Source organism: Panthera tigris, chromosome E3, assembly GCF_018350195.1.
Source record: "Panthera tigris isolate Pti1 chromosome E3, P.tigris_Pti1_mat1.1, whole genome shotgun sequence".
Classification (NCBI taxonomy): Eukaryota; Metazoa; Chordata; class Mammalia; order Carnivora; family Felidae; genus Panthera; species Panthera tigris.
Window position 1 is genome coordinate 14815257 of NC_056675.1, and position 27457 is coordinate 14842713.

The following is a 27457-nucleotide window of genomic DNA, read 5'->3' on the forward strand; positions in this document are numbered from 1 at the left end:
ATGACTGCCAGCAGCTGGTGGTGGTCAATACACTATTCTTTATTTACAAATGCATCCACCTGTCTGATTTTACAGGAACCGAATGTTATTTAAAAAAAAAACAAAACCAAAGCAATGAATGAACTGAAGACTTTCCTAGAACTGCCCTCTCCCTTCCGGGGTCCATTTTTCTGAGCTGCTCCGAAGTCTCAGAGCGGAAATCTATTTTGCCAAAACTCCAGGCATCTGTTCTTATACCGGATTCTTTTGAAAACTCTTTTTTTTCCTCCAGCTCGTATTAGTCAATCCTCTGTGAGGAGCAAACCAGTCACAGACTCTGCCCTTAGAAGGGTTTACAAGATACGTATTTTAGCACAGGCTAAGAACTGAGTTAGCTAATCTTCAAAGAAGGCGTCTGCCATCCCATTCAACCCCATAAAAAGTAATTTGTTCGGGGGGAGAAAAGCCATTTCAACATGAAAATTGGTTCACGACGATACGCCTGATAAAAACAGCACATACAGGAGCTGCTGGCAGACCCGTCTCCCCACCTCTGCCCCCTCCCTCACTTATTACCCTTCTCTCTGTGTGTCACTCGAATGGAAAATGAGGCACTCTCAATGGGAAAATAAGTTGGGACACTTTTTTTTTCTTAATTCTGGAGCAGTAAACCAGGACTATTCACACATTGTACGAAGAAGCAAAATAATAATAATAATAATAAAAACTGAAATTAAAAATAACAAACATTTACTCCTTCTGCTCTTTCTACCTGAACTTTTTCCAGAGGATTCTCATCGTATCTAGCTCAAACTCAAAAATTCACCCCAGACCCGTTCCCTGCTTGGTGACTGGACCACCACCCCCCCCCCAGCATTCAGAGCTGTGGGTTTAAAACAGCACATCTAGGGGCGCCTGGGTGGCTCAGCCATTTAAGCGTGTCACTCTTGATTTCGACTCAGGTTGCGATCCCATGGTTCGTGAGTTCAAACTCCACGTTGGGCTCCAGGCTGATAGCATGGAGCCCGCCTTGGGATTCTCTCTCGTCCTCTCTTTCTCTCTGCCCCTCTGCCCCCCTCAGGATAAATAAATAAACCTAAAACAAAACAACAGCACATCTAATTACAGATCACTTCAGCATCAAAGCCCTCATTGGCTCCTACCCAATCACTAATTCGGCATTTATGGGGCTGGTATTTAAGGCTGGGCTGGAGCCCACTGTGATGGCGCAAGGTCAGACCCCCTCTTCCAATGGGCCAGGCTCTTCCCAAACTGGGCCACACGGTCCTCAAACCTCTTGACACCCCCTCCTCCCCTCCAAGCTACACACTGGACATGAGCTCTTTGCTCAATTAAGAGCAGACCTTCTCTTTGAAGTCAACGGGCTATTCTGCTACTCAGAATACCCTCTTCCCTATTTCTTTTTTTTTTAAGATGTACAGCCAAAGCCAGGTTGCTTACTAAGCTCTTCTTGGGAAGGAAGGGAGGAAGTCACTCTCTCCTCTGGAATCAGTGGGCAAGAGCGGCCAGGAAGGTGTGCTCAGAAGCGCCCAGGCCAAAGCCCCCCTTGACCTCTGGACCTCCTGTCCGAACTGCACAAATGCTTCTGGCACAGGAACCAATACTGGGAGGTCCCTCAGAGGAAATCTTGGGGAGGGCCTTTCCCCCTCCCCATTTGTTAAAGGAGGGGGGACAAAGGAAGAAGGCCCTTTTGGGGGCTGACACCCCAGCCCCGGAGGCAGGATGTGGTCCGTCTGGGGCTGAGGGCATCTAATGTCAGCCACCTGCCAGATGGTCCTTCAGTCCACGACACGTCCCAGTGAAATACTGTCTCTAATAACCAAATAACTGCTCCTGTAGCTACTGGCCCACCACCCGTCTCCCCCACACAGTGGTGCTCGATCAACGTCTGCTGAATGCACCCAGGCAGCCCTGGTAAGATCTTAAGATGTGTGGGCACAAATGGTGGGGTGGCCTTAGCAAGGCCCCAGAGACAGCGTGGGGTATACTGGGCGGCAGCCTGTTGGGGCTCATCAACTTACAGGACAGGCTAGAATGTGGCTTCGCCTCTCTACACACACAGCCCCGAGCACCCCAGGGCTGTGCGTGGCTGCCTGTCCCAGGCACTGGAGCCTTGCCCTGTGCCCTACAACAGACCCCCTCTTCCAATGGGCCAGGCTCTTCCCAAACTGGGCCACACGGTCCTCAACCGCCGAGTATAGCAGCCTCAAGGCCGAGCCCGACCTGCTGCTATGTTGGTTGACTGACCCAAAGCCACGGTCACTGGCCCCAGATTCCTTGCCTCCTGGGAAGGATGACAACAACCATCCAATGACAAAGCCAACTTCCTCGTGTCTGCCTTCCTCTTACAGACCCCTTGGCAGGTGAGGGAGCAGGAGGTGGGGGTGGGGGGGAGGAGGCCCAGCGTGAAAGCTTCCTCCAGCCCCCAGGCACTGCAAAAGGATTAGAAGGACAGACAGGACAGATGGAAGCTGCCTTCTGTTGAGTAGATGACCTTCCCAAATCTGTTGCATGAGCATCATGGAGCCCAAGCTCCGATTAGGTTGAAAAGGCCCACATTATTTGAATAATTAAGGGAACTGAGTTACTGAACACTTTCTCTGCTGGTCTGAAACTAGAAACTGATCTAGTTTCTGGGATAGAGGACTGAAGAAGCCAGCTAAGGTCCTTGTCCTCATAAAACTTACGTTCCGGTGGGTTAAGACAGATGACTCATGACGGAGCAAGAAGGAAATTTCAGACAGTGGCAAGGGCTGGTGAGAAAAAAAATCATAATAAAACATGCGGTGGGCAGAGATGACAAGGAGAACCAGGGGTTCTCCCTGCAGACAAAGCATTGTGCTGAGACAGACAGAAAAAGGAGCTGGCCAGGCAGAAACCTAGTGGGAAAGCAACCTAGGTGGGGAGCAGCCAACACAAAGATCCTGAGAGGGTGAGCCTGACATTGAAGAAACAGACCCATCGTATGCGAACTGGAGAACCGTGAGCAGGGCTGGGAGTGGCTGCGTTCGGGCCTCTCCACCTGTCGGCCGAATGCTCTTGGGCAATCTACTTCCTTCTCAGTTTCTTAGTTTGCAAAACGAGAATCATACCCACATTGACCTCGTAGGTTGTCAGACCTCAAGGATACAGGACATGTAAAACATAGAGGTGCCTGGCTGGCTCGGTCGGTAGAGCACGTGACTCTTGATATCAATGAGGTGGTGAGTTCAAGCCCCACATTGGGCGTAGATATGATTTAAAAAAAAAACATATATAGCATCTATGTCAGGCACATAGTAGATACTCAAGAAAGATTAGTTGTGATGACGATGACGATGGTGACGACGACGATGATGTCGTCGTCACGGGCCTGCACTTGGAGGTAATTCCCAATAATGGAAACACCAGGCGCCACCCATTGACTAGCCCCTGCTGTCACCCGTGAGCACGCTGCCTTCCGGTCCTTGGCATCTTCCTCGTTGGGACTCACAAGCTCGTCACTACCTGCAAGGCCCTGTGTCCTTCTGGTGGGGGTGCGGTGACAAAGCACCACAGATTTGGTGGTTTCAGCAACAGCATGTTATCGTTTCACGGTCCTGGAGGCTGGAAGTGTGAGATCGAGGCATTGGTAGGGTTGATTCTGTCTTTATTCTTGAGGGAGAATCTGTCCCCTGCCTCTCCTCCAGCTTACCGGGGGAGTCCTGGTAATCTTTGGTGTTCCTTGGCTTGTAGATGTCTGCCTGCACCTTCACATGGTGTTCTTCTGTGTATCTTTGTCCAAATTTCCCCTTTTCAAAAGGACGCCAGTCATATTGGATTGGAGTCCACCCTAAACACCTCATGTCAAGTTGATCACCTCTGTTACGACCCTATCTTCAAATGAGGTCACATTCCGTGGTACTGGGGGGGGAGGACACCAACATATCTTTGGGTGGGGAACCAATCTGACCCGTAACAGACCCACACCTCACAGCTGGGATTCTGCCATCGGCGTGGCCTCACGCTTGCGGGTCCCTTGCCCAGTGCTCTCCCCGCTTCTACATTCCCAGACACGTGTTTCAGACCAGCCAGAGAACATCCTGAGCGTGAGTGGAGGTCCGCCCGAACACCTGGGCCCGTGTTCCTGCCCAGTAGAGACACTTTCCTTCTAAACCCAAAGGTGTGAGGGGGAGTCACCAGGCTCACTGCCTCCCCTCTGAAAAGCCCAGCATTCCCCATGCAGAGAAACACGATACTCTGTTTATGCCCGAGGGAGACACCGTCCTAACCGCCGCCCGTGTCTGTGGGTGTTCGGTTTCCTATGGGAGCCCCATTGAGACACTGTCGTTATGAAGCTGGACCTTTCATGGCCCAAGAGGGTAACCAATAGAAGACAACCTTCCAAGGGCCCTTCAATCCATCCAATGCCCCACCAGCTTCCAGTGGCTAAGGACAGGTTTGGCACAACCTACCTCTCTCGGGCCACGGCCAAGTGCCCCTAGGCTGTGCATAAGCGGACTCGGGTTTTTCCAAGCTGCAGAAGGTGATCTGAGGTCGCCCCGTGCAAGAGAAGTATAGAAAGAATAAACAACTCCAAATAAGGCACGGTTTGTCCCCAGACTGTCCCCGGCCACTTGGACAAATAAACTCAAATGCACAGCTGTTTTCTCAGTGCCTGAAGCGGCATCCCTTCCGGGCTGAGTAGAGCAGGATAAAAACTCCGTGCTTACACCGGGTGACGCAGGCTAGCAAAACGCAGCCCCTTTCCTTATAAATCAGTCTGAAATGGTGAATGTTAAGGCTGACACTTTCAGCTGGCAGGTCCAAATTGTGTTCCAAGAAGTATATTTAAGGACCTGCCTCTAACACCTCTGGGCTGCAGTGGTCCCACCTGCCAACGTGACATCACTGTAGGTCGTCACACCTGTGTGGGCTCCTCCAACGGGAAATCTGGTCACTGTGCTGACGGGAGAAGTCCCGTCTGCCGTCTGTCCTTTGGGAACCTCTGAGGTGGGGGTGAGGGGGGGCTGGATCTTGTTCAGGAATTGTCCGTGCCTGCTGCCGGTGCTGGGTTTCCAGAAAGTTGTCAGACGAGAGGCTCACTCGCAGGACGGAGGTCGCCGCAGTTTCCTGGGCCTGTGGCTCCCATCGCGGGATATCAGCTCGGAAGATTCTGCGGCCTCAGAGCACTTCTGCTCCATGTCAGTCTGGAGCCGGCCCTGGCTAACCCAGGCTTGGTGTCCAGAAGCCACATTCAAGGTGCCTGGCTCTCCTGAGATGAGGCTTTCATGTTTCCAAGGTAGCCCTGAACCATGAACCACTAACAGTTCACATCCCAGCACAGGGGAGTGAACTTTGGCCAGAAGTACCTTTCTCGCAAATTAGGCACTAGCTTGGGGTCAGGAGGACTGGGTCCCATGAGGAAGTGTCCCTGGAATGGTGTTGAAGTGGGCTTTCAGCAGTACAGCATCAGACTGGATCAGAAAAGACTGGGGTTAGGAACATATAAAATGGTTTTAATTCCTAGAAAGATGAAGTCATAGCTAGGGACCAGACAGACTGCTTCCTTTACTAAGGAGGGCAGTGAGGGAGGGGAAAAGGGGGAGAGAGAGAGAGAGAGAGAGAGAGAGAGAGAGAGAGAGACATACTATCAGATCACTGCCACCCTGTTCAGCATCATGACGAATGCCTTATGGAATGACGAATGCCTTAGCCAAATAGAGCTTTACCCAAGAACTCTGTATCCTAACTCCTGATGTTCTCAGGAGACATTTCTTTTTTTTTTTTTTAACTTTATTTATTCTTGAGAGATAGAGAAAGAGCATGAGCAGGGGACAGGGAGAGAGAGGGGGAGACACAGAATCCGAAGCAGGCTCCAAGCTCCGAGCTGTCAGCACAGAGCCCGCTGCGGGGCTCGAACTCACAGATCGTGAGATCGTGACCTGAGCCGAAGTCGGATGCTTAACCGACTGAGCCACCCAGGCACCCCTCAGGATACATTTCCGATGACTGGCCCAAAGGCGTTACTCTTGCCATCAGGGAAGGACTGCCCAAACGAGCTCAGTAAAAACTCCTCAAATACCCCAATTTAGTCTGTGAAGCCCTGAACGACAGAAGCACAAGGTAAGCTCACCAGGGGATCAGTTTAGGGTCCGCATGACGCTGGCTCCCAGACCACACACTGTTCTTATCTGCAAAGAGCACAGAGCTCCTGGGATGAAAATGGCCCGCGGGAGGGACCTTTGCCCCTTCTGCACACATGGGACTGTGTTACAGACTGAACGGCACTCTCCCTGCCAAATGCGTGTTGAAACCCTAACCCCCAACGTGGCTGGGTGTGGAGACAGCCTTCAAGGGGGGTAATGACGGTTAAACGAGGTCACATGGTGGGGCCCTCATCTGGTAAGACTGGCGTCCTTACAAGAGGAAGAGACACCAGTGCCTCACGTGCACACGCAGACAGAAGGCCATGTGAGGACGCGGCGAGAAGGCGGCCACCTGTAAGCTATCTGTAAGCTCGCACCAGAAATTTACCCCGCTGGCACCTTGATCTTGGGCTTCCAGCCTCCAGAACCGTGAGAAAATTAGTTTCTGTTGGTTAAGCCGCCCAGTCTGTGGTCCTGTGTCACAGCGGCCGTGACTGCTCCCATGTGACCAGCATGAGCCTTTTGTACAAGGAACAGCTGCAACCAAGGTAGGGGCCATACTTTGGTTTTCCCACTCCTGCTGTCACAAGTTACGATAAACCTCGTGGCTTAAAGCAACAAGGATTTATTCTCTTGTAGTTTCTGGAGCCCAGGAGTTTGAAACAGGTTTCATGGGGCTAAAGTCATGGTGTTGGCAGGGATGGGTCCTTCTGGAGGCTCCAGGGGAGAATCCTTGACTTTTCTACCTTCTAGAGGCTACTTAAGGCCCCTTCCTCCACCTTCAAGGCCTGTGTGGCTGTGTGAAATCTTCTCTCTGAGCAAATGCCTCCCTCTTATAAGGGCCCTGAGATTACACCGGGCCCACGCAGGTAATCCAGAAGAATCTCTTAACCACATCTGCAAAGTATAAGGTAACATATTCACCATTTCCAGGGTTAGGAGGTGAACATGTTGTGTGGGGGGGGGGGGGGGAGGGGGAGTTATTCAGCCTACTACAGGCAATAGCTGATCTACAAGCACTTTCTAGGATTCTCCAGAAGAGGCCGAGGTCCAGGGGAGCAGAGTCCTGTGAAGTCATCAGAGGCCCGCAGTGGGCCTCTGTGTTCATATGCAGGGCACGGCCTGGGTTTCCCAGGCAGTGGCAGACCACATCCTGGGGAAACAAGAGCCGGGGCACCGTAGGCCAACTAGAGTGGGTCGAACAGGTCCAGCTGCTCAGAGGGGACCCCTATGCGCAGGACCCTGGGGAGAGCCCTATGTCCTCAGGCCACACTGTAGGAGGCACCCTTCAGCAGCATCATGGGCAGTTGGGCCCACAGCACCAGGACCCGGGCCACAAAGCTTGGCTAACGCCCCACACTGATAACCCTGGAGCCGCCGACTCTTTAACTGGAGGCCAGCGGAGAGCGGCCTATAGGAAGAGGCCCAGCTGGTTTCCTCCTTACCTTCCTCCTGGGTTTGGGGCGGCCAGGTACCCCGACACATCGAGATATGCCACCCCCATACAGATACAGGCGCCCTACCCAAGCAGGATGTTCTCTCTGTGGCATGACTGCCTCACTCGGAGTCACAGACCATCCGTGGTGGGAGTCCCCCGGGTGGCAGGGATTCAAAACCCACCAATTCCAACATGCCTCGGGATGCTAGAGTGAAGCATCACAACCCGACCGACATATACTGGCCCTGTCCCGGACACCCAGGGCCTCCGAGATGCCCAGGCATAGACTTTTAAATCACAAGCATTTGATGAAGCCCTAAGCCTGTATAAAGGGCTGGGCAGGGCCTTGCGAGAACACCAGGATTACCAAGAGACAGCTAACCACAGAGAGGGGTGATTGTCCTGGGCGAGAGGGATATTTACAAAATGCTGGTGGAAAGTATAAAATCATGTACTGGCTTGTTAATAAACATGGGCAGAATGAAACAAACAAACGACCTGAGCCCACCGTGTCCCCGTGGGAGAGCTTGACTGATGACAAGGGAATGAGTGCTGTTAGCTGATTCATTCATTCATTCGTTCATTCACCCATTCTGCAAACATTTGTCGAGTGCTTGGTGTGCCAAATACTCAACCAAGATATACAAAGATCAGGCATGGCTCTGGTCCTCAAGAAACTCCTGATCTAGGAAGACAAACAAGTACATTAAACAAAAACAAAACAGCAGTCAATACGTGTAAGAATGTAGCAGATAGCCAGGAAGGGGAGCGATTGGCTTTGCAAGTGTCTAAATTTTCAATTTTTCAATCAACTAGTCATTCAACGAATACTTCTTGAGGGCCAACCACAAGCCAAGCTCTCTGCTAAGCACCAGGAATCCAGTGGGAACAGACCAACACAATCACTGACCATGTGGAAGTTAGGTTCCAGTCTATGAAGTGTCCACAACCAGCACGTCCACGGCGACAGAAAGGAGAAGAGAAGTTGCCCCGAGCCAAGGGGATTGGAAGGGATTGAGGAGTGGCTGCTAATGGCTATTTGGGGGAGGAGTGGAATGCGATGGGAATACTCTAAAATTGACTTTGGGTAGTGGTCGCACAACTCTGTGACTATATCAGAAACAATTAAATTGTACACTCTAAATCGATCTATGTATGGAATTTGTATTATATCTCAGTAACACTGATTTTTAAAAACCGTGGTGGTAGAGAAACACAATCAAGCAGTCACAATAGCATGTGACAGCTTCTAAGATGAAGAAGTCCAGGGCACTCTGGGAAGTTCTCAGGGGCTTCCAGCAACACCTCTTGAGAGAAACTTCTGGAAGGTTTCCCAGAACAGGTGACGTTTAAACTGAAATTCACTTCTCGAGAAGGACTTAGACAAAGTGAGAAGCCAAAGCGGTTCTAGGCAGTTGGAGGAAAGCATGCGGAGAGAAGAAAACACAAGTTGTATTTGAAAAGCTGAAGAAAGTTCCGGAAAGCTGGAGACGAGTGGAGGAGCGGGGGAAAGCAGGGAGAGGTGGAAACGTACGCACAGACCTTTTTGTGAAAGACGTGACAATTTCCAGAAGATGTGACTTCAGCTGAGAGGCAAAGGGAAACCATTTGAAGGCTTTAAGGGGGATTGACAGAATCAGATGTGCATTCCATTCATTCAGCCAGCCAACAGATACCTAAATATCACATCAATACCTTTGATGTGCGAGGCCACATTCCAGGGGGCAAAGCCATGAACAGAACAGACAAGATTTCTTCCCTCATGCAGCTTCCATAATTATGAGCAGTAGTGACAAAAAACAAATAAGCAGATGAGCTAACTACACACTTTGGAAAGACTCTTCTGGCAGCAGGAGTTCGGGGAGAAAGGCTTGATGGGAAAGACTAGAAAGTCCAGGCGGGAGATGAGTGTGTCTGCAGCAGGTCCTAGGGAATGCCTCCCCCCAAATAACAGCCCCATTCCAACCTTTCTTCTGACCAGCAGAAACTGCCTTCCACCACCGAACATGCCAGAAACTTGCTTTTCCAGCCTTCTTCAGTTAGAGCATGGACAGTGACCCAATCGTGACCCTTGGGAGTAAGGCTGCAGAGGGACATCTTAGGAAGATGCCCCTCTTTCACAGAAAGTGACACAAGCAAGACAGGTCCCTCTTCTCTGATGTGGCTGTGCTTGTAAGCGACGCCAAGAACTGTCACAGCCATCTTAACCCCACGGGGGCAACATCACTGTCACATTAAGGGTAGTGGAGTGGGAAATTTAAAAGCACCTGAGTCTTGGTGACATTTTGAACGCACTGAATTAGCCCTGGAACGGTCCTAGCTCTTACTTCTTACCATGTAAGAAACAAACAAAGAGCCTCTTCTGGATTAAGCTGCTTTCTTAAGTTGGGTATTCTATTTGCACCCAAAAACACCACCAGGGACTTGAGGTGCAATGCAGGCTGCTGGCAGTGGAGATTTACAGGAAGGAGGCACAGAAAAATATTTAGGAGGAAGGAGAGACAGGGCTTGGTGATTAATTGTCACTGCAGGTGAGAGAAACAGATGTTCCTGAAGATTTCAACAGCTTGACAGGTAGACTGTCATTCCCTGGGCCAGGGAACACAGGAAGAGGAGATGTGGATGATTTGGAGGTTCCTTTGAGATGTCCGATGAAAGACGGACAAGAAGGAACACAAAGGCACAGGCTGGGCTGGGCAACCAACCCAAACAAGTCCAACTGGCATTTCCTCACCCTGTCAGTCTGCGCTAGAAATCACACAAGGGCAACACAGCAGATCAGTAGAATGTGGTTCTTCCACTGAAGTGTTAGCTAGAGATGAGCCACCCTAAAATTATCAGCTCCCCTCTGCGCTCTCATGAAGGACACAGGCAAGAGGGGACATCGGTCCAAATCTTCAACTTTAAAGAATACTTTCTTTTTCTGCAATGCTACCGCTAGCCTCTGCTGCTTAGTGGTGACTCAATATGGACATCGTTGATCCGTCCCAACCCTGATAAATAATTCATGGATCCAAAGCACCGTGATCGCAAGGGGATATTTCTCACTTCCCTACAGCCTGAGATTCTGAGAGGCGGGGCGGGGGCATGACGCAGACAAAGGAAGCCGTGTCACTGTGGGGGCATCGCCACGGCTACACTGTCTCCACACTCATTCCCACACCCTCCTTCCATACCCATTCACCACAGAGCCACAAGAAGCAGGACGTTCGCCTTCCCGGCCTCCTTTCCAAGTAGGGGGAACCACGGAACCCAGTCATGGACAATGCAACTGAAGCAGAAACTGGCAAGGAGCTTCCGGGACAGCTTTTGCTTTGCTGATGAAAAGGACAGGCAAGTGGTCACTCTGAATCTCCCTCCTCCCTGCACTCCTCAGTCGGGTCACCACGCCTGGAGATTCAACGGCTCCTATTGAGACCGCGAAGAGACCAGCAGAAAGACAAAGAAAAAAGAAAGGATGACGTAAAGGGGTGGTGGAGATGGAAGGAGAAGAGGCCTGAATGGTGTCGTGGATTCTTGGAACCCAAGTTGGTGACTTCTGCCTCCAGACTTCCCATGTAAGAAAAAATGCATCCTATTTGTTTAAGGCACTGGTTTTTGGTTACTTACAGCTAAACTGACAGCTAGCTTCAAGTGTCTAGAATCTGAGACTTGAAAGACTGGCTGCAGGTAACAGACTCTAAAATGTGGAACTGGCAGAAGGAAGAGGTAGTCTGCCAGGCAGAGTAGAATTAATTACTCTGGGTTAAAAAGGCAGTGATTCTTGTAATGTGGCGGAGACAAGTCTAGTTGACATTGTTTTGATGATATTATCGGGGGAGGCAGGCTTAGCTCCAAGATCTGTCTGTATGTATATACACAGAAGTATGGTATATGTTATAGGTACTATAGATAGTATATGACATGTATTATATGGTACATATTATATATAACATATAGCACAAGGTATCAGGTAGTATTTGTAATATATATACACCGCTGGGGAGAAATGAAAGAATTTTCGAGCCAGAATTCTATATCCTCCTGAAACCATCTTTCAAAAACTAAGGCAAAAAGAAGACATTTTCAGATACAATAAAGCTAGAGGAATTTGTCTCCTACGGCCCTAAATGCAAATGACACTCGGTGGAAACTCCATCTATAGGAACAAAGGAAGAGCACTGGAAATGCAAAATAATCGGGCAAATAAAAACGTTTACTTTTTTCTTCCCTTAATTAAAAAATTGCTGGCTAATGAAATGTTTACAAAGTAGAATATTGATGAATCCATGATATAAGTAGATGTCAAGCGCATGACAACATTAGCAAACAGAACAGAGAGAATACAATGTTATACACATGTACTCATGGATGGGTAACATACCGTACAGATGCAATATTCTGTTTATATATATAATTAGAATATCACAGATTTCTAACATTTTACATGAAATGGAATATTAAATCTAAGTAAACTGTGATAAGGGATGTATATTGTAATCCCTAGAGCATCCACACGCATGCATGCATGTGCACACGCGTGCACACACACACACACACACACACACACAATCAAAGCAGTATGGCTAAGTATGTGATGGAGGAATTAAAATTAAATACCAAAACATATATCCAATTAACCTAAAAGAAGGCAGGAGAGGAGAAACAGAGAGAAAAGAGCACATATGGATCAAATTGAAGACAAATAACAAAAAGGTAGAAAGCAGCCCAATTATACAATAATTACATTTTGTGTAAGTCAATTAAACATTCCAATTAAAAACTAGATTTCCTGACAAGATAAAATGTCAAGACTCGGCCGTATGCCACATACAAGATACGCGCTTTAAATTAAAAACACAGGTAGGAGGGCAGTAAAAGAAAGAGGAAGGTTTGTATGGCCACATTAACATCAGCAAAAGCTGCCTTTAAAGCCAAACGTATGAACAGAGAGAGAAAGAGACACTTCATAATGCTAACTGAATCGATTCGCCGAGAAGTTACAACAATCCTCAGATAAATGCATATGCACATAATAACAGGGTTTCCAAACACACGAAGCAAGAATAAACAGAATTAAAGGAAGGACAAGAAAAACCCACATCCCTCATTCAGGAATTGATAGCAGAGGTAGGAAGGAAGAAAGGAAGCGGGGAGGAGAGGGAGGAGAGGAGGAAGGGGGAGAAGGAAAGAGAGGGAGAAAACAAAGAAAGAACAAGAGAGAAAATCCACTCAAGGTCAGTAACCATCACAGTGATTGATGTAAGTTACAATCACAATGGGATATTGGTGTCCGTGCACTGGATTGGCTACCATGACCGACAACACCAAATGCTGATGAGGGTGCAAAACAACTGGATCCCTCACAACAGGTGGTGAGCGTGTAAAATGGTGTAACACCTTTGCACAACGGTTTGACACTGGCTTATAAAATCGACCATATACCTACCCAGCAATTCTACCTCAGAGTATTTACTCAGGATAAACAAGAATACACACACACACATGCACACACACACACACACACACACACACACACACACACACACAAAGTATACAAAAAGTCTTAAAGCCACTTTCTTCATAACATCCCCAAGTGAAAACAACTCGTCCGATATCGAGAGTGGATAATCGAATTGCAGTCCGCACACAATAGAATACTATTCATCAATTAAAAAAAAAAAAAAAGATGCACCCAAGATCAGAGCACCTATATATATGAAGCAAGTACTACCAGACTGGAAGGGAGAAAATTGATAACAATGCAATAACAGCACAGGACTTCAATACCCACTTTCAACAATGGATAGATCATCCAGACGGAAAATCAATAAGGAAACACTGCACTTGAACTACACGTGAGACCAAATAAACCTAACGGACATAGACAGAGCATTACACCCACAGCAGCAGAATACGCATTCTTCTCAAGCACGCACAGGACATTCTCCAGAATAGATCATATGTTAAGCCACAGGACAAGTTTTAACAAATTTAAGAAGACTGATATCATATCAAACATCTTCTCTTTTTTTTTAATTTTTTTATTTTTTTAACGTTAACTTATATTTGAGAGAGAGACTGTGTGTGTGCACGCAAGAAGGGGAGAGGCAGAGAGAGAGAGGGACAGACAGAATCCAAAGCAGCCTCCGGGCTCTGAGCTGTCAGCATAGAGCCCAACACAGAGTTCAAACTCACAAGTCAGGAGATCATGACCTAAGCCAAAGTCAGATGCTTAACCAACTGAGCCACCCAGGTGCCCCTCGAGCATCTTTTCTGATAACATGGTCACAAATATGTGGAAATTATACAACTCCTTCCTGAAGAACCAATGTGTCAAGGAAGACATTGAAATGGAAAAAAAAATCTTGGGACAAACAAAAATGGAAACCTAATATACCAAAACCTATAAGATGCGTGCATCAAAAGCAGTACTAAAATAAGGTTTATAGCAATAAATACCTATGAAGAAAGAAAGAAAGAAAGAAAGAAAGAAAGAAAGAAAGAAAGAAAGAAAGAAATATCGATCTTGGGCATCTGGGTGGCTCAGTCAGTTACACTTCCGACTCTTGGTTTCAGCTCAGGTTGTGATCTCAGGGTTTGTTAGCTGAAGCCCCACAGTGCTTCTCTGTGCTCACAGTACAGAGCCTGCTTGGGGTGCTCTCTCTGTCTCTCTCCCTCTCTCTCTGCCCCTCCTGCTCTCTTTCTCTCAAAATAAATGAATAAGCTGAAAAAAAGAAAAGAAAGATCTCAAATAAACAATCTAACTTTACACATCAAAAAACTAAAAAAAGAAGGTAAAGGTATAAAAGAGTAACAAAGCCCAATAGTAGTACAAAGAGGGAAATAAAGATCAGGGCAGAGGTAAACAAAGTAGAAATTGGAAAGACAATAGAAAAAAATCAATGAAATTAGGAGTTCTTTTGAAAAGAGAAACAATATTGACAAACCTTTAGCTACACTAAGAAAAACAGAAAGAAGGACTCAAATAAATAAAATAAAAAATCAAAGGACAGACCTTACAATCAGCAAAGGATCATAAGAGACTACAATGAACAATTTTCCACCTGCTGATGGGATAACCTAGAAGAGATGGATAAATTCCTAGAAATGATACAACCTATGAAGACTGAATCATGAAGAAATACAATTTATGATGAGACTAATAATGTGTATGGAGATTGAAAACTTCCCAATAAAGAAAAGTCCAGAAACAAATACCTCTATGGTGAATTCCACCGAACATTTAAAGAAGAATTAATCACAATGCTTCTCAAACTCCTGGAAAAAATTGAAGAGGAAGGAACACTTCCAAACCCATTCTTTTGAGCCTAGTGCTAGCCAGACACGGACACTACAAGAATAGAAAATTACAGACCAATATCCTGATGAACACATATGTAAAAATCTCTAAGAAAATATTAGCAAACCTCATTCAATAGCACATTGAAAGGATCATACCCCATGACGAAGTGGGATTTATCTTGGAGACATAAAGCTGGTTCAACATACACGAATCAATAAATGTGATACCCCACATTAATGATTATCAGAAAGGAAGAAATCAAATTGTCTCTGCAGATGACGTGATCTTATATATAGACAACCAGAAAGACTCCACCAAAACACTTTTAGAATAAATGAATTGGTAAAGTTGCAGAACACAAAATCAACATACAAAAATCAGTTGCATTTCGATGTGCTAACGATGAACTATTCAGAAAAGCAATGAAAAGAATCCCACTTATATTAGCTTCAAAAAGAGTAAAATACTTAGGAATGAACATAACCAAGGAGGTGAAAGATCTATACACTTCAAACTATAAAACAAGTGGGACTACATCAGACTAAAACGAGCCTGCCCAGAAAACAAAATGGTCAACGAAATGAGAAGACAACCCACCAAATGGGAGACAATATTTGCAAACCCTACACCTGATAAGGGATGAATCTCCAAAATATATAAAGAGCTCATACAACTCAACAGCAAAAAAATCAAACAAACTCATTTAGAAATGGGCAGAGGATTGGAGAGGGCATTTTTCCAAGGAAGACGTACAGGTGGCCAACGGGTACATGACAAGGTGCTCAACCTCACTGATCATCAGGGAAAGGCAAACTGAAACCACAATGAGACATCACCTCACGCCTCTTAGAATGACTATTATCAAAAAAGATAAAAAAGTGTCGGCGGGGATGTGGAGAAAAGACAACCAATGTGGACTATTGGTAATAGTGTTTAACTGGTGCAGTCACTATGGAAAACACTGTTCAGCTTTCTCAAAAAATTTAAAATCGAACCATATGATCCAGCAACTCTTACTTCTGGGTATTTATCTGGAAAAAAAAAAAAAAAAAGAAAACGCTAATTTGTAAAGATATATATAACCCCCATGTTCACTGCAGTATGACTTATAATAGCAAAGATATGGGGGGAAAACCCAAATTGTCACTGATGGATGATTTGATAAAAGTATGTGGCATATATGCACCATGGAATATTATTCAGCCACAAGAAAGAAGGAAATCTGCCATTTGTGACAATGTGGATGGAACTCGAGGGCATTATGTTAAGTGAAGTAAGTCAAGAGGGAAAGACAAATACCATAGGATCTCACTTATATGTGGAATCTAAAAACAAACAAAAACAAGCTCATAGATACAGAGATCAGATTGGTGGCTGGCAGCAGAAGGAGTGAGATGGGGGAAGGGAGTCAAAAGATACAAATTCATAGTTATCAAATAAATAAGTTATGGGGATGTAATGCACAACATGGTGACTACAGTTCAAAATACTGACTTGAGGGGCGCCTGGGTGGCTCCGTCAGTTGAGCATCCGACCTCAGCTCAGGTCATGATCTCACAGTGTGTGGGTTCGAGCCCCGCGTCGGGCTCTGTGCTGACAGCTCAGAGCCTGGAGCCTCCTTTGGATTCTGTGTCTCCTTCTCTCTCTGCCCCTCCCCTGCTCATGCTCTGTCTCTCAAAAATAAATAAATGTTTAAAAAAAATTTTTTTTAAATACTGGCTTGAATATTTGAACGTTGCTAAGGGACTAGACCTTAAAAGTTCTCATCATCAGAAAAAAATCCTGGGACTATGTATGGTGACAGATGTTAACTAGACTTATTACAGTGATCATTTTGCAATATAGACAAATATTGAATCATTATGTTGTACACCTGAGACTAATATGTTATACACCAATGTTTAAAAATCCCATGGAATTTTTCAGAGAAATAGATAAACACTCCTAAAATTCACATGGAACCACAAAAGACATCAAACAGCTAAAGCAATCTCAAGTAAGAAAAGCAAAGTTGGAAGCAGAAAATCGCTGATTTCAAACTATACAACAAAGCTTCAGGGATCAAAACAAGTAAGGTATTGGTAACACACACACACACAAACACACACACACACACACACACACACACAGGTCAGTGAAACAGAATAGACTACCCAGAAATAAATGCATGCACGTATAGTCAGCTGATTTTTTTACAAAAGCACCAAAAATAAAGAATGGGAAAAGGATAGTCTCTTCAATACACGGTGCTGGGAATACTGGGTATCCACAAGCAAAAGAATGAAATTGGACCTTATGCTATACGTGAAAATCAACTCAAATCTGATGAAAGAGTTAAATATAAGACCTAAAATCATAAAACTCCTAGAAGAAAACAGGCGAAAAGCTTCTTGACATTGGTCTTGGCAATGATTTTTTGGATAGGACACCAAAAACGCAGGCAACAAAAGCAAAAATAAATAAGTAGAACTATATTAAACTAAATTAAACTATATTAAAGTAAATTAAACTATTAAACTAAATTAAACTATATTAAACTAAATTAAAAGTGTCTACACAGAAAAGAAAACTGTCAACAAAATGGAAAGGCAATCTACCAAATGGGAGAAAATATTTGCAAACCATATATGTGATAAGAGGTTAGCATCCAGAATATGTAAGGAACTCTTACAACTCAATAGTAAAAAAAAAAAAAAGTAAATAAATAAAAAATAAAGCAAATAGCCCATTAAAAATGGGCAATGCCATTTTTCTGAATAAGATACACAAACAGCCAACAATTATATGAGTAGATGCTCAACACTACTCATGAGGGAAAGGCAAATCTAAACCACAATGAGGTATTACTGCACACCTGTTATAATGTCTATTAGCAAAAGAAAAAGGTAACAAATGTTGGCGAGGACATAGAGAGAAGGCGACCCTTGTGCACTGTGGGTGGCAATGCAAATCGGTGCAGCCACTATGGAAAACAGCATGAAGAGTCCTCAAAAATTTAAAAATAGATCTATCATATAATCCAGCAATCCTACTTTTGAGTGTGTATCTGAAGGCAATGGAATCACTCTTTCAAAGAGATATCTGCACTCCTACATTCATTGTATCATTGTTCACAACAGTCAAAATATGGGAACAACCCATATTGAAGTATCCATCAGTGGATAAAGAAGTATATATCTACATATATCTTTATATATAACTATATATAACCATATATAATGTATATAACCATAATATGTTATTCAGCCACAAAAGGCATATTATTCAGCCACAAAAAGGAGGAAATCCTGATATTTGTAATAATGTGGATGGACCTTCAGGGCATTATGCTAAGTGAAATAAACCAGACAGAGAAACACTAGTATTGTATGGTATCATTTACACGTGGAATCTAAAAGCAAAGTCAAACACGGGGAAACAGAGAATGAAAGTACTTGCCAGGGGCTGTGGGACGGGGGAAATGACAACATGTTGGTCAGAGAATGCAAACTTTCAGTTAGAAGATGAATAAGTTCTAAGGACCCAGCGTATATGTAGCATGGTGCCTATAGCCAACAAGGCTGTATTACATATTTGAAAGTTGCTAAGAGAATAGATCTTTTTTCAATATTTATGTTGAGATGAAGGGAGAGAGAGAGAGAATGTGTGCATGCACAAGAGTGGGGGTGGGGCAGACAGAGATGGAGACAGAGAATCTCAAGCAGGCTCGGCGCTAACAGATCGATGCAGGGCTTGATCGCAGGAACTGTGGGATCATGACCTGCGCTGAAATCAAGAGTCAGAGACTTAACCTACTGAGCCACCCCGACACCCGTCAGAGAGTAGATCTTAAGAGTTCTCACACGCACACACACGCAAAGGCAACTGTGGGAGGTGATGAACATGTTTGTTAACCTGATTGCGGCAATCCTTCCACAGGTGTATATCATCATGCTGCACACCCGAAATACACTACAACTTTGTCAGTTACAGCTCAATAGAGCTGGAAAAACAAAAGAATCCTGACATACGTAACAATACGGTTGGATCTCACAGACATTAAGAAGACAGACACAAAAAGCACATACTGTGTGATTCCATTCATATATGAAGTCCAAAGACAGGCAAAATACGAATCTGCCGTGACAGAATGCTGCACAGTGTTTGCCGATGGGAGGAGAGGACTGAACAGGAAGGCGGGGCTGATGGAACTCTCTAGGGTGATAGAAATGTTTTAATGCAAGTGCCAACAAACAGCAGCCCCCGGGCCAAATCCAGCCTAGCTCTTATTTTTGTAAATAAAATTTTATTATAACACAACCATGCTCACTTGTTTACATATTGTCAGTGGCTGCTTCTGTACTACTAAGACAAACGTGAGTAGTCGCAATAGAGAATATGGTACCCAGGGGTGCCTGGGTGGCTCAGTCGGCTAAGCATCTGACTACAGCTCAGGTCATGATCTCGCGGTTCACGAGTTCGAGCCCCGCGTCGGGCTCTGTGCTGACAGCTCGGAGCCTGGAACCTGCTTGGGATTCTGTGTCTCCCTCTCTCTCGACCCCTCGTCTGCTCATGCTCTGTCTCTCTCTCAAAAAATAAATGAACGTTAAAAAAAAAAAAAAGAATATGGCGCACAAATCCTAACATATTTACTGTCAGGTCCTTTACAGAAAAATGTTTGTTGACCCCTATCCCCTGTGTAACATACAGAGTAATATAATATAGCAAAATGGGTTGAATTACGTGCCCCCAAAAGATACACTGAAGTCTAACTCCCAGACCTCACTCAGAATGTGACCTTTTTTGGAAACACGGACATGACAGATGTAATTAGTTAAGATGAGACGCTGGGTGTCATTGTAAGAAGATGGCCATGTGCCGGCAGAGACATACGGGGAGAAGGCCACGTGATGATGAATACAGAGACTGTAATTATGCAGCTGCAGACCAAAGAATTCCAAAGACTGCTGGAAACCACTAGAAACTAAAAGGAGGCAAGGAAGGATTCTCCCTTATACATTTCAGAGGGAGCACAGCCCTGCTAACACCTTGATCTCAGACCTCCAGCTTCCAGAACTGGGAGACAATAAACTTCTGTTGTTTAAGCCCTCTCCTCCCACCCCCACCCCCCACCCCCGGTTTGTGGTCCTTTGTTACAGCGGCTCTAGGAAATGAATACACATGGTTACAGGTGTGTGTGTGTGTGTGTGTGTGTGTGTGTGTGTGTTTAAAAACAGTGAATCTATATATATATGTATATATGTATATATATATATATATTCACTAAATATAGTGCTGGTGCTGTCTCGCTCTCTCAAAAATAAAAATAAAAACATTTTTTAAAAGAAGCTTTAAAAGAGTATAAGCAAGTAAGAGAAGCCTTACCAAGATAGGAGATTAAAGACCCAGACAGCAAAACACAGATTCAGCATGACATCAACCCACCAGAACCTATCGTTTCAAATTTCTTCAAGGCAACTGCCCATAAATTTAGGTCTAAGAACGATGGCAGAACCCAGAAAGTTACAGAAACAGATAAGAGTCATCAGATGTTTAAAAATGTTTGTATTTATTTTTGAGAGAGAGAGAGAGGGGGAGGGAGGGAGAGAGTGAGTTGGGGGTGAGGGGGCAGAGAGAGAGGGAGGCCCAGAATCCAAAGCAGGCTCCAGGCTCCGAGCTGTCAGCACAGAGCCCGACGCAGGGCTCGAACCCACAGACTGTGAGATCATGACCTGAGCCAAAGTCGGATGCTTAACCGACTGAGCCACTCAGGCGCCCCAAGAATCATCTGATTTTTTAAGCGATGTCTAAACAAGATCTTTAGCTGTAGTGCTCACACTTAAAGCTGTCTGGAAATAAGCAGAACTCCAGCAACGAGGCTGTCTCCCAGTAACAGGTGGAATGCACACCAGATACCATGAAGGAAGGGCACGCAGCATGTCGGGCAGTCACCACTGTGGTCCAGGACGGATCCTTCTAGCTGGTTGACCTAGCAGCCGCTCCTAACCTCCCTTCTCCTTTACCATCCTTTACTCAGTGAAAAGCTAAACATTCCCTTTTCCAGCCTCACTGGCAGTTCGGGCTGTCTGTCCATGTCTTACCGCTCTGACCAGTAAACACTCGAGAAAGCTTCTGTTCTCAAACAGAGAGTCACAGGAGGCGAAGCTGTTGTGCCCTTGTCTTTTCCTTGACGCTGCAGATGTCCGTGTGATGCTAGTAGATAGCCATCTTGAGACCATGTAACACCAAACATGAGGACAAAAAGCCAACAGCTACTTGTGAGAGGGGAGAAAGCTGAAAAAAGCCTGAAGACTTATGGGCATCACTGTGTTGCTTCATCTGCTATAACCTGTCCGTTTTCAGATTTCTTATCAAATGACCAATGATTATCTTTGTGATTTAAGCCACTGTTCATCAACAGTTCTGTTACTTGCCGTCAGATGATTCTTAACTGATAAAAACTAACGATTTTATTCCTTCTAACTAAGAGTTCCAGCAGGCAAGAGAGAAAAACGGACCATGGAGGAAGCAGCGAATGAATTGTAAATAGACCGAGTATTCTTCAAAGGCTATGAGTAGATTTAAGTCTACGTGTGGGCAACCTCTAGCATGAAAATATCAAAATAAAAGTAAAGCAGTTGGTAATAAAAGGAGGAAGAGGAGAAGAAAAAAATAAGAATTGTTAACATTTATTGATGACTTTTACTAGGCTCTAAGCAATTTACAGGCGTTGCATCATCAACTCAGATGGGAACTATTGTACCATAACGATTTCAAGAACGACACCCTTGTATTCATTGCAGCATTATTTACAATAGCCAAGATATGAAAGCAGCCCAAGTGTCCACGATTAGATGAATGAATGAAGAAGATGAGGGGCGCCTGGGGGGGCTCAGTCAGTTAAGCATCCAACTCTTGGTTTTGGCTCAGGTCATGATCTCACAATTTGTGGGATCCAGCCCTGCATAGGTCTCTGAGCCAAGAGCACAAAGCCTGCTTGGGATTCTCTCTCTCCTTCTCTTTATGCCCCTCCCCTACTCATGCTCTCTCTCTCTCTCTCTCTCTCTCTCTCAAAATAAATAAGTAAACTAAAAAAGAGAGAGAGAGAGAGAGAGATGCATTATAATGGAATATTACTCGGCAATAAAAAAAAAAAGAATGAAATCTTGCCATTTCAGAAAAAATGAATGGAACTAGAGGGTATAATGCTAAGTGAAATAAGCCAGACAGAGAAGGACAAATACCATATGATTCTACTTATACGTGGAATCTACAAAAAACAGAACAGAGGAAACAAAACAACACAGAAACAGACTCTTAAATGCAGAAAATAATCCAGTGGTTGCTGGAGGGGCGGTGGGTAGGAGGATGGGTGAAGTGAAGGGGATGAAAAGGTACAACCTGCAGCTATAAAATAAATAAGTCATCAGGATGTAATGTACAACACTTGGAATATAGTCAATAGTATTATAACAACTTTGTATGGTGACATCATAACTAGATGTACTGCGATCACTTACAAATATTGAACCGCTATGTTGCACACCTAAAAGTAATATCATATTGTATGTCACTGTATTGTATGTCACTGTATATTGTATGTCATTGTATTGTAAAGTGTATTGTAATTACACTTTAAGGAAGGAAGAAAAGAAGGAAGTTAGGAAGTTAGGAAGTTAGGAAGGAAGGAAGGAAGGAAGGAAGGAAGGAAGGAAGTTAGGGAGGAAGGAAGGAAGGAAGGAAGTTAGGAAGGAAGGAAGGAAGGAAGGAAGGAAGGAAGGAAGGAAGGAAGGAAGGAAGGAAGTTAGGAAGGAAGGAAGGAAGGAAGGGAGGGAGGGAGGGAGGAAAAAAGGAAGGGAGGGAGGAAGGAAAGAAAAGAGTACCAACAAGCATGTTAGAATCAACCAAGTATCTAAGGCTGCTGCCAAAATTATTTAATAAAGAAAATACTAGACTAAAAATAAGTAGACAAACATTCTAGTTTTGACACTACTACTCATGTGCTCTGTGAATTTGGAGAAGTGCTTAATTTCTCTGGGATGGTTTTTCTTCCCTTAAAGGCAAATGTTGGAGAAAATAATCCACAGGGTCCACTTGCGAGCTAACATCCTAATTTCCAAACTATCTGGTCTGACTCAAGCCATTTGGCTACATTTTTAAGAGTTCAGGAAATATCTATGAAACATCACGGTCATGTCAAGGGAGCTATAGGAATTGATTACCCTAGGCTCCAAACACTTGGCACAAATGGTCAGGGCAGGATAAAGAGGCTAGGATTGTGCCAGTAAGAATAGTTAAGTTCCTAAGTGCTCTCAACATGCTAAGACATTAACTTGAGGGGAGAATTACCGTCCAGGTAAGAAGGGGTCTGTTGACACATCTATCTAACCCGTGTTAATGACCAGAAACCATTTGTATTTGATTTGGGGACATCATGAGGGTTTTGTGTTGTTTTGTTTTGTTCTTAGCAAATTTCTCCCCTGAGTTAACATTAAAATTAGTTGACATCTTCTCAACACACCCTTTTTATTTAAAAAAAACAAAAAAACAAAAAGGACAAAAGACAAAGAGTGACTTGGGTTACGAACTGGGATGAGGTCCTGAGATGAAATATTCACACAGACAATCCACAAACTCAATAATCTTCCGGGCGGGGAAGCAAAAGTTGATTATTTGTGAAGCGGACTGTGAATAAATTGGAAAAAACGAGCTATTCGAGCTGTAGACAATTACATGGATATGTATTTATGTTTAGCATCAGTAGTAAAATTACATTTTCTAGTGAATCTACAGCTCAGAGCTTTAAAATATAGATCTTTTAAAATGCACCAAACAAAATTCCAAGGGTTACGAGAAATGTTTTATTTATAATGTTTGCATGAATCTAGACACGGTGCCCATCTGTCTCTTCCAATATATTTTCAAAACCAGATTTACGGATTTTAACTAGAAAAGTAAAAGGGATGGTGTTCTGACTCCACGCCAGCTTAATTCAGTCTATTATCATATTTTTCTTCATTATAACCTGGCTGATACAATTACCATAGTACCCTTCACTTGCCGGCTTCGTGCTGTGTCCCATTATGATGCATTCTTCCAAGGATGCACCCGGTAATATCTACATCTCTCTCACCCCTTCCTCTACATTTCCACATACTTGGTGTGGTGAGAGAAAAGGGCATAATCAGTGAATGAAGGACCAGAACTCTCATTACATGGCACCTCCTTCTTTGGAAAAAGACTTGAAGGAGAAAAATGCTCCTCAAAAAAGTGAAATTTCCCATTCACCCTCTATGGCTCCCCCTTGCCTATTATTTATACCCCTTCCCTCCCTCTAACTTCTCTTTTGCTGCTAGTTAGTTCCACCCTCTCATATGTGTCTCCCTTTATGGCTTTAATGACTCCGAACCTAGTTAAGAAAGAATCTCGTGTTCTTCCAGCAACCATCTTTGATGACGGGGTCCACTCTAAGCCAACGAGATGAACAGCAGCTACAACCACTCGCAAAACAACCTTTCAAAGGATTTTAAAAGTTCGTGATCATGGGTTTTAAAAAAAAAATAGATTGGAATCACTTTTTAAAAAAATGTCTAATTACTTATTTTGAAGGGAAGGTGTTAGGGGCAGAGAGAGAATCCCAATCAGGCTCCACACTCAGCATGGTGCCCAACACAGGGATCGATCCCTTGACCCTGGGATCACGACCTGAGCCGAAATCAAGAGTGGGACACTTAACCGATGGAGTCACTCAGGTGCCCCATGATCTTGTGTACGTAGAGGCCCAGAGATCAGAAAACATCGGGCATGAGGAAGAACCCCAGAGTCTCAGCTCCGGGTGGAGTGGGGGGTGATTCTTAGCTGAAATTTAGGCATCTGTAACTGCCATGGCTTTACCAAAGATTCAAAACAACTGAGAAATCTATATATATCCGGATTCTTTGATCTACTCAGAGAAAAACAAAGAGCCATTTATTATATTTTATCATAGATTGGAGATGAACTGAATAATTGAGCTGAAAATAAATACTGGGAACTCATACCTGTGGGAACTTAGGGTATAATGATAAATCCTGCATAGGACTTCACATAGTCAAGATTAAGTATCGGCTGATTTAAACTTGTCGCCCCAGCTCCCAAAAGACTAGTATGCTTCAGAGTCATTAGCTAGAGCTGTAGACCTCCAAATAATGAAAACTGTCACAAAATATGGGGCACCTGGATGACTCAGTCAGCTGAGCATCTGACTCTTGATTTTGGCTCAAGTCATGATCCCAGGGTCATGGGATTGAGCCCCGTATCAGGCTCCATGTTGAGTGTGGAGCCTGCTTAAGATTCTGTCTCCCTCTGCTCCTCTCCCTGGCTCGCATGCATGCTCTCTCTCTCTCTCAAAACACATTTTTTTAAGTGTCATAAAATTCATTTCTAAAATGCTTGGTGAATGAGATAGGATCTGTAACAAATGGCTGGATAAGTAAATGGACGAATTAAGGAATAAAAAATACCTGTAAAACCTATAAATACCTAGAAAGCAGGTATTAGTTATCCTGCTATGTTCTTAGTACAAATTTGTTGACCTGCAGGACAAAATGCCCACAATGAGGCCTAAAAAGCAGGAACAGAATGGAGAGAAAGAATTTTTTGAGGATTTACTGCGTACTGGGTGCTAATCTCTTCATCTTAGTTCCGAAACAACACTGGGGTCATTCTCATTTGTACACATTTTATATTTACTTCACACATGAGTAAACTAAAGTTCAGAGAGTTTAAATATTAAAGTACCATTTATGTACACAGACCTTCTCTCTCTCTCTCTCTCTCTCTCTCTCTCTCTCTCACACACACACACACACACACACACACACACAGTTATCTTTGATTCTTACAATCTGATCAGGAATGTATCATTATTCTATTTGAAAGACAAAGAAACTGGGGTCCAGAAAGATCAAGAAATTTGTCACAGGTCACACAGCTATGAAGCAGCACAGCCAGGGTCAGAATGAGAGCAGGAGACGGCCCAGCAGTGTCCCTGGCTTCTGGCCCTTGTTTATTACCACCATTCTCCGACACGGTCACAGACTCACCAGCGAAAGGGCGATCTACAGAGAGCAGACCCACAGATTCCAGGCTGACTGTGACCAGGCAGAGGGCAAGAAACCCGTGGAAAGGCCAAATCAAACAGTGTGCATTTTTACAGCCACTGTTCAAAGCCTTGCTGCGTATCTCTTAGCTTTCCAAGACTCTCCTGAGTAAAAACAGGGTCATCCTTGCCTACAAAGGATGCCATAAGGATATGTGAGATGTCTACCAAGAAAGTGCTTCAATATCTTGTCAGTTGCATGCAGACCGACCATTTGTCACTTCTTCCAACAGCAACCATTGACGAGAACACTCAGAGACAGAAGGCGTCTCTGCACCGGCAACACGCACAGCCCTGGTGCTCTGTGTCCAAGCAAGCACTGGAGCAAAAGGAGACAGTGCAATTACAGGAAAAGCAAACTACAGTTAAAAAAAAAATGCTAACAAAGATACAAACTAACTAAGTAGGGCTTATCCCAGGAATGTAAGGCTTGTTGAACATCCAAACATCAAAAATAAAGGTAATTGACCATTTCAACAGAATAAAGCGGAAGACCGCTCTATCATTCCAGTTAGATGCAGGAAAAGCACCGGACAAAATGAAAAACCTATTCATGACAAAACCTCACAGCAAACCAGGAATAATGGGTATTTTCCTCCATATGATAAAGCCCACAGCTAACACCCCACTTGAGGCTTAAATACTGAAGGCTTCTGCTCCCCCCCCCCCTTAAAATTGGGAACAAGTCAATAATGCCCGTTCTCACCACTTGAATTCGCCTTGGGTCTATGGGTCTTAGTCACTGTGATAAAGGCAAGAAAAAAGAGATCTGAAAAGAAGAAGTAAAACTGTCTCTTTTTGCAGATGATATGACTGTTTATATAGAAAATGACAAAGCATCTACAAAACAACTTTAGAACTAACCGATGCATTTAACAAAGTCACAGAATACGAGGTTCACATGAAAATTCAACTGTATTTCTATATGGGAGCGGGAGAAGAGGAAAATGAAATTATAGAAACCAATTCCATTTTGGTAGTGAGAAAGAAAGAAAGAAAGAAAGAAAGAAAGAAAGAAAGAAAGAAGAAAAGAAACATAAGGTCCATCTAACCAAAAGATATGCAAGACCTCTAAATTGAAAACTTCAATTTAAGATTATTTAGGTTCTGAAAAAAATCTAGATAAATAGGGACAGATCTTTATGGACTGAAATACTACTCAGTGTTGTTAAAAGTTTAATTCTTCCCAAACTGACCTACAGATCTAATGCAGTTCCTATCAAAATTTCATCAGGCTCTTACACTGATACTAATAATTTGGATTCCATATAAATCTGAAAATGCTAAATATCTACAAAAAGCCAAAGCAGTTTTGTGTAATATTTATTTATTTATTTATTTGATGGGGGGAGAGAGCACAGACAGGGGAAGGGCAGAGAGGGGCAGAGAGAGACAGAGAGACAGAGAGAGGGAATCCCAAGCAGGCTTTATGCTGTCAAGAACAGAGCTCGATGAGGGGCTCAATCTCATGAACCAGGAGATCATGACCAGAGACGAAATCAAGAGTC

General features: G+C 44.2%; 1 protein-coding gene and 1 long non-coding RNA gene across 3 annotated transcripts in view; one reads left to right on the plus strand and one right to left on the minus strand.

Annotated features, from left to right (window-relative positions):
• Positions 1–27457, minus strand: part of CALN1 (calneuron 1) — a 366396-nt gene that overhangs the window by 273170 nt on the left and 65769 nt on the right. The gene's annotated exons all lie outside the window — the stretch shown is intronic.
• The window catches only part of LOC122234530, a 28264-nt gene continuing 11481 nt past the window's right edge, over positions 10675–27457 (plus strand). Inside the window, exon 1 of the long non-coding RNA XR_006212298.1 lies at positions 10675–11102. This is a non-coding gene — a long non-coding RNA (uncharacterized LOC122234530). The remainder of the gene's footprint in view (positions 11103–27457) is intronic.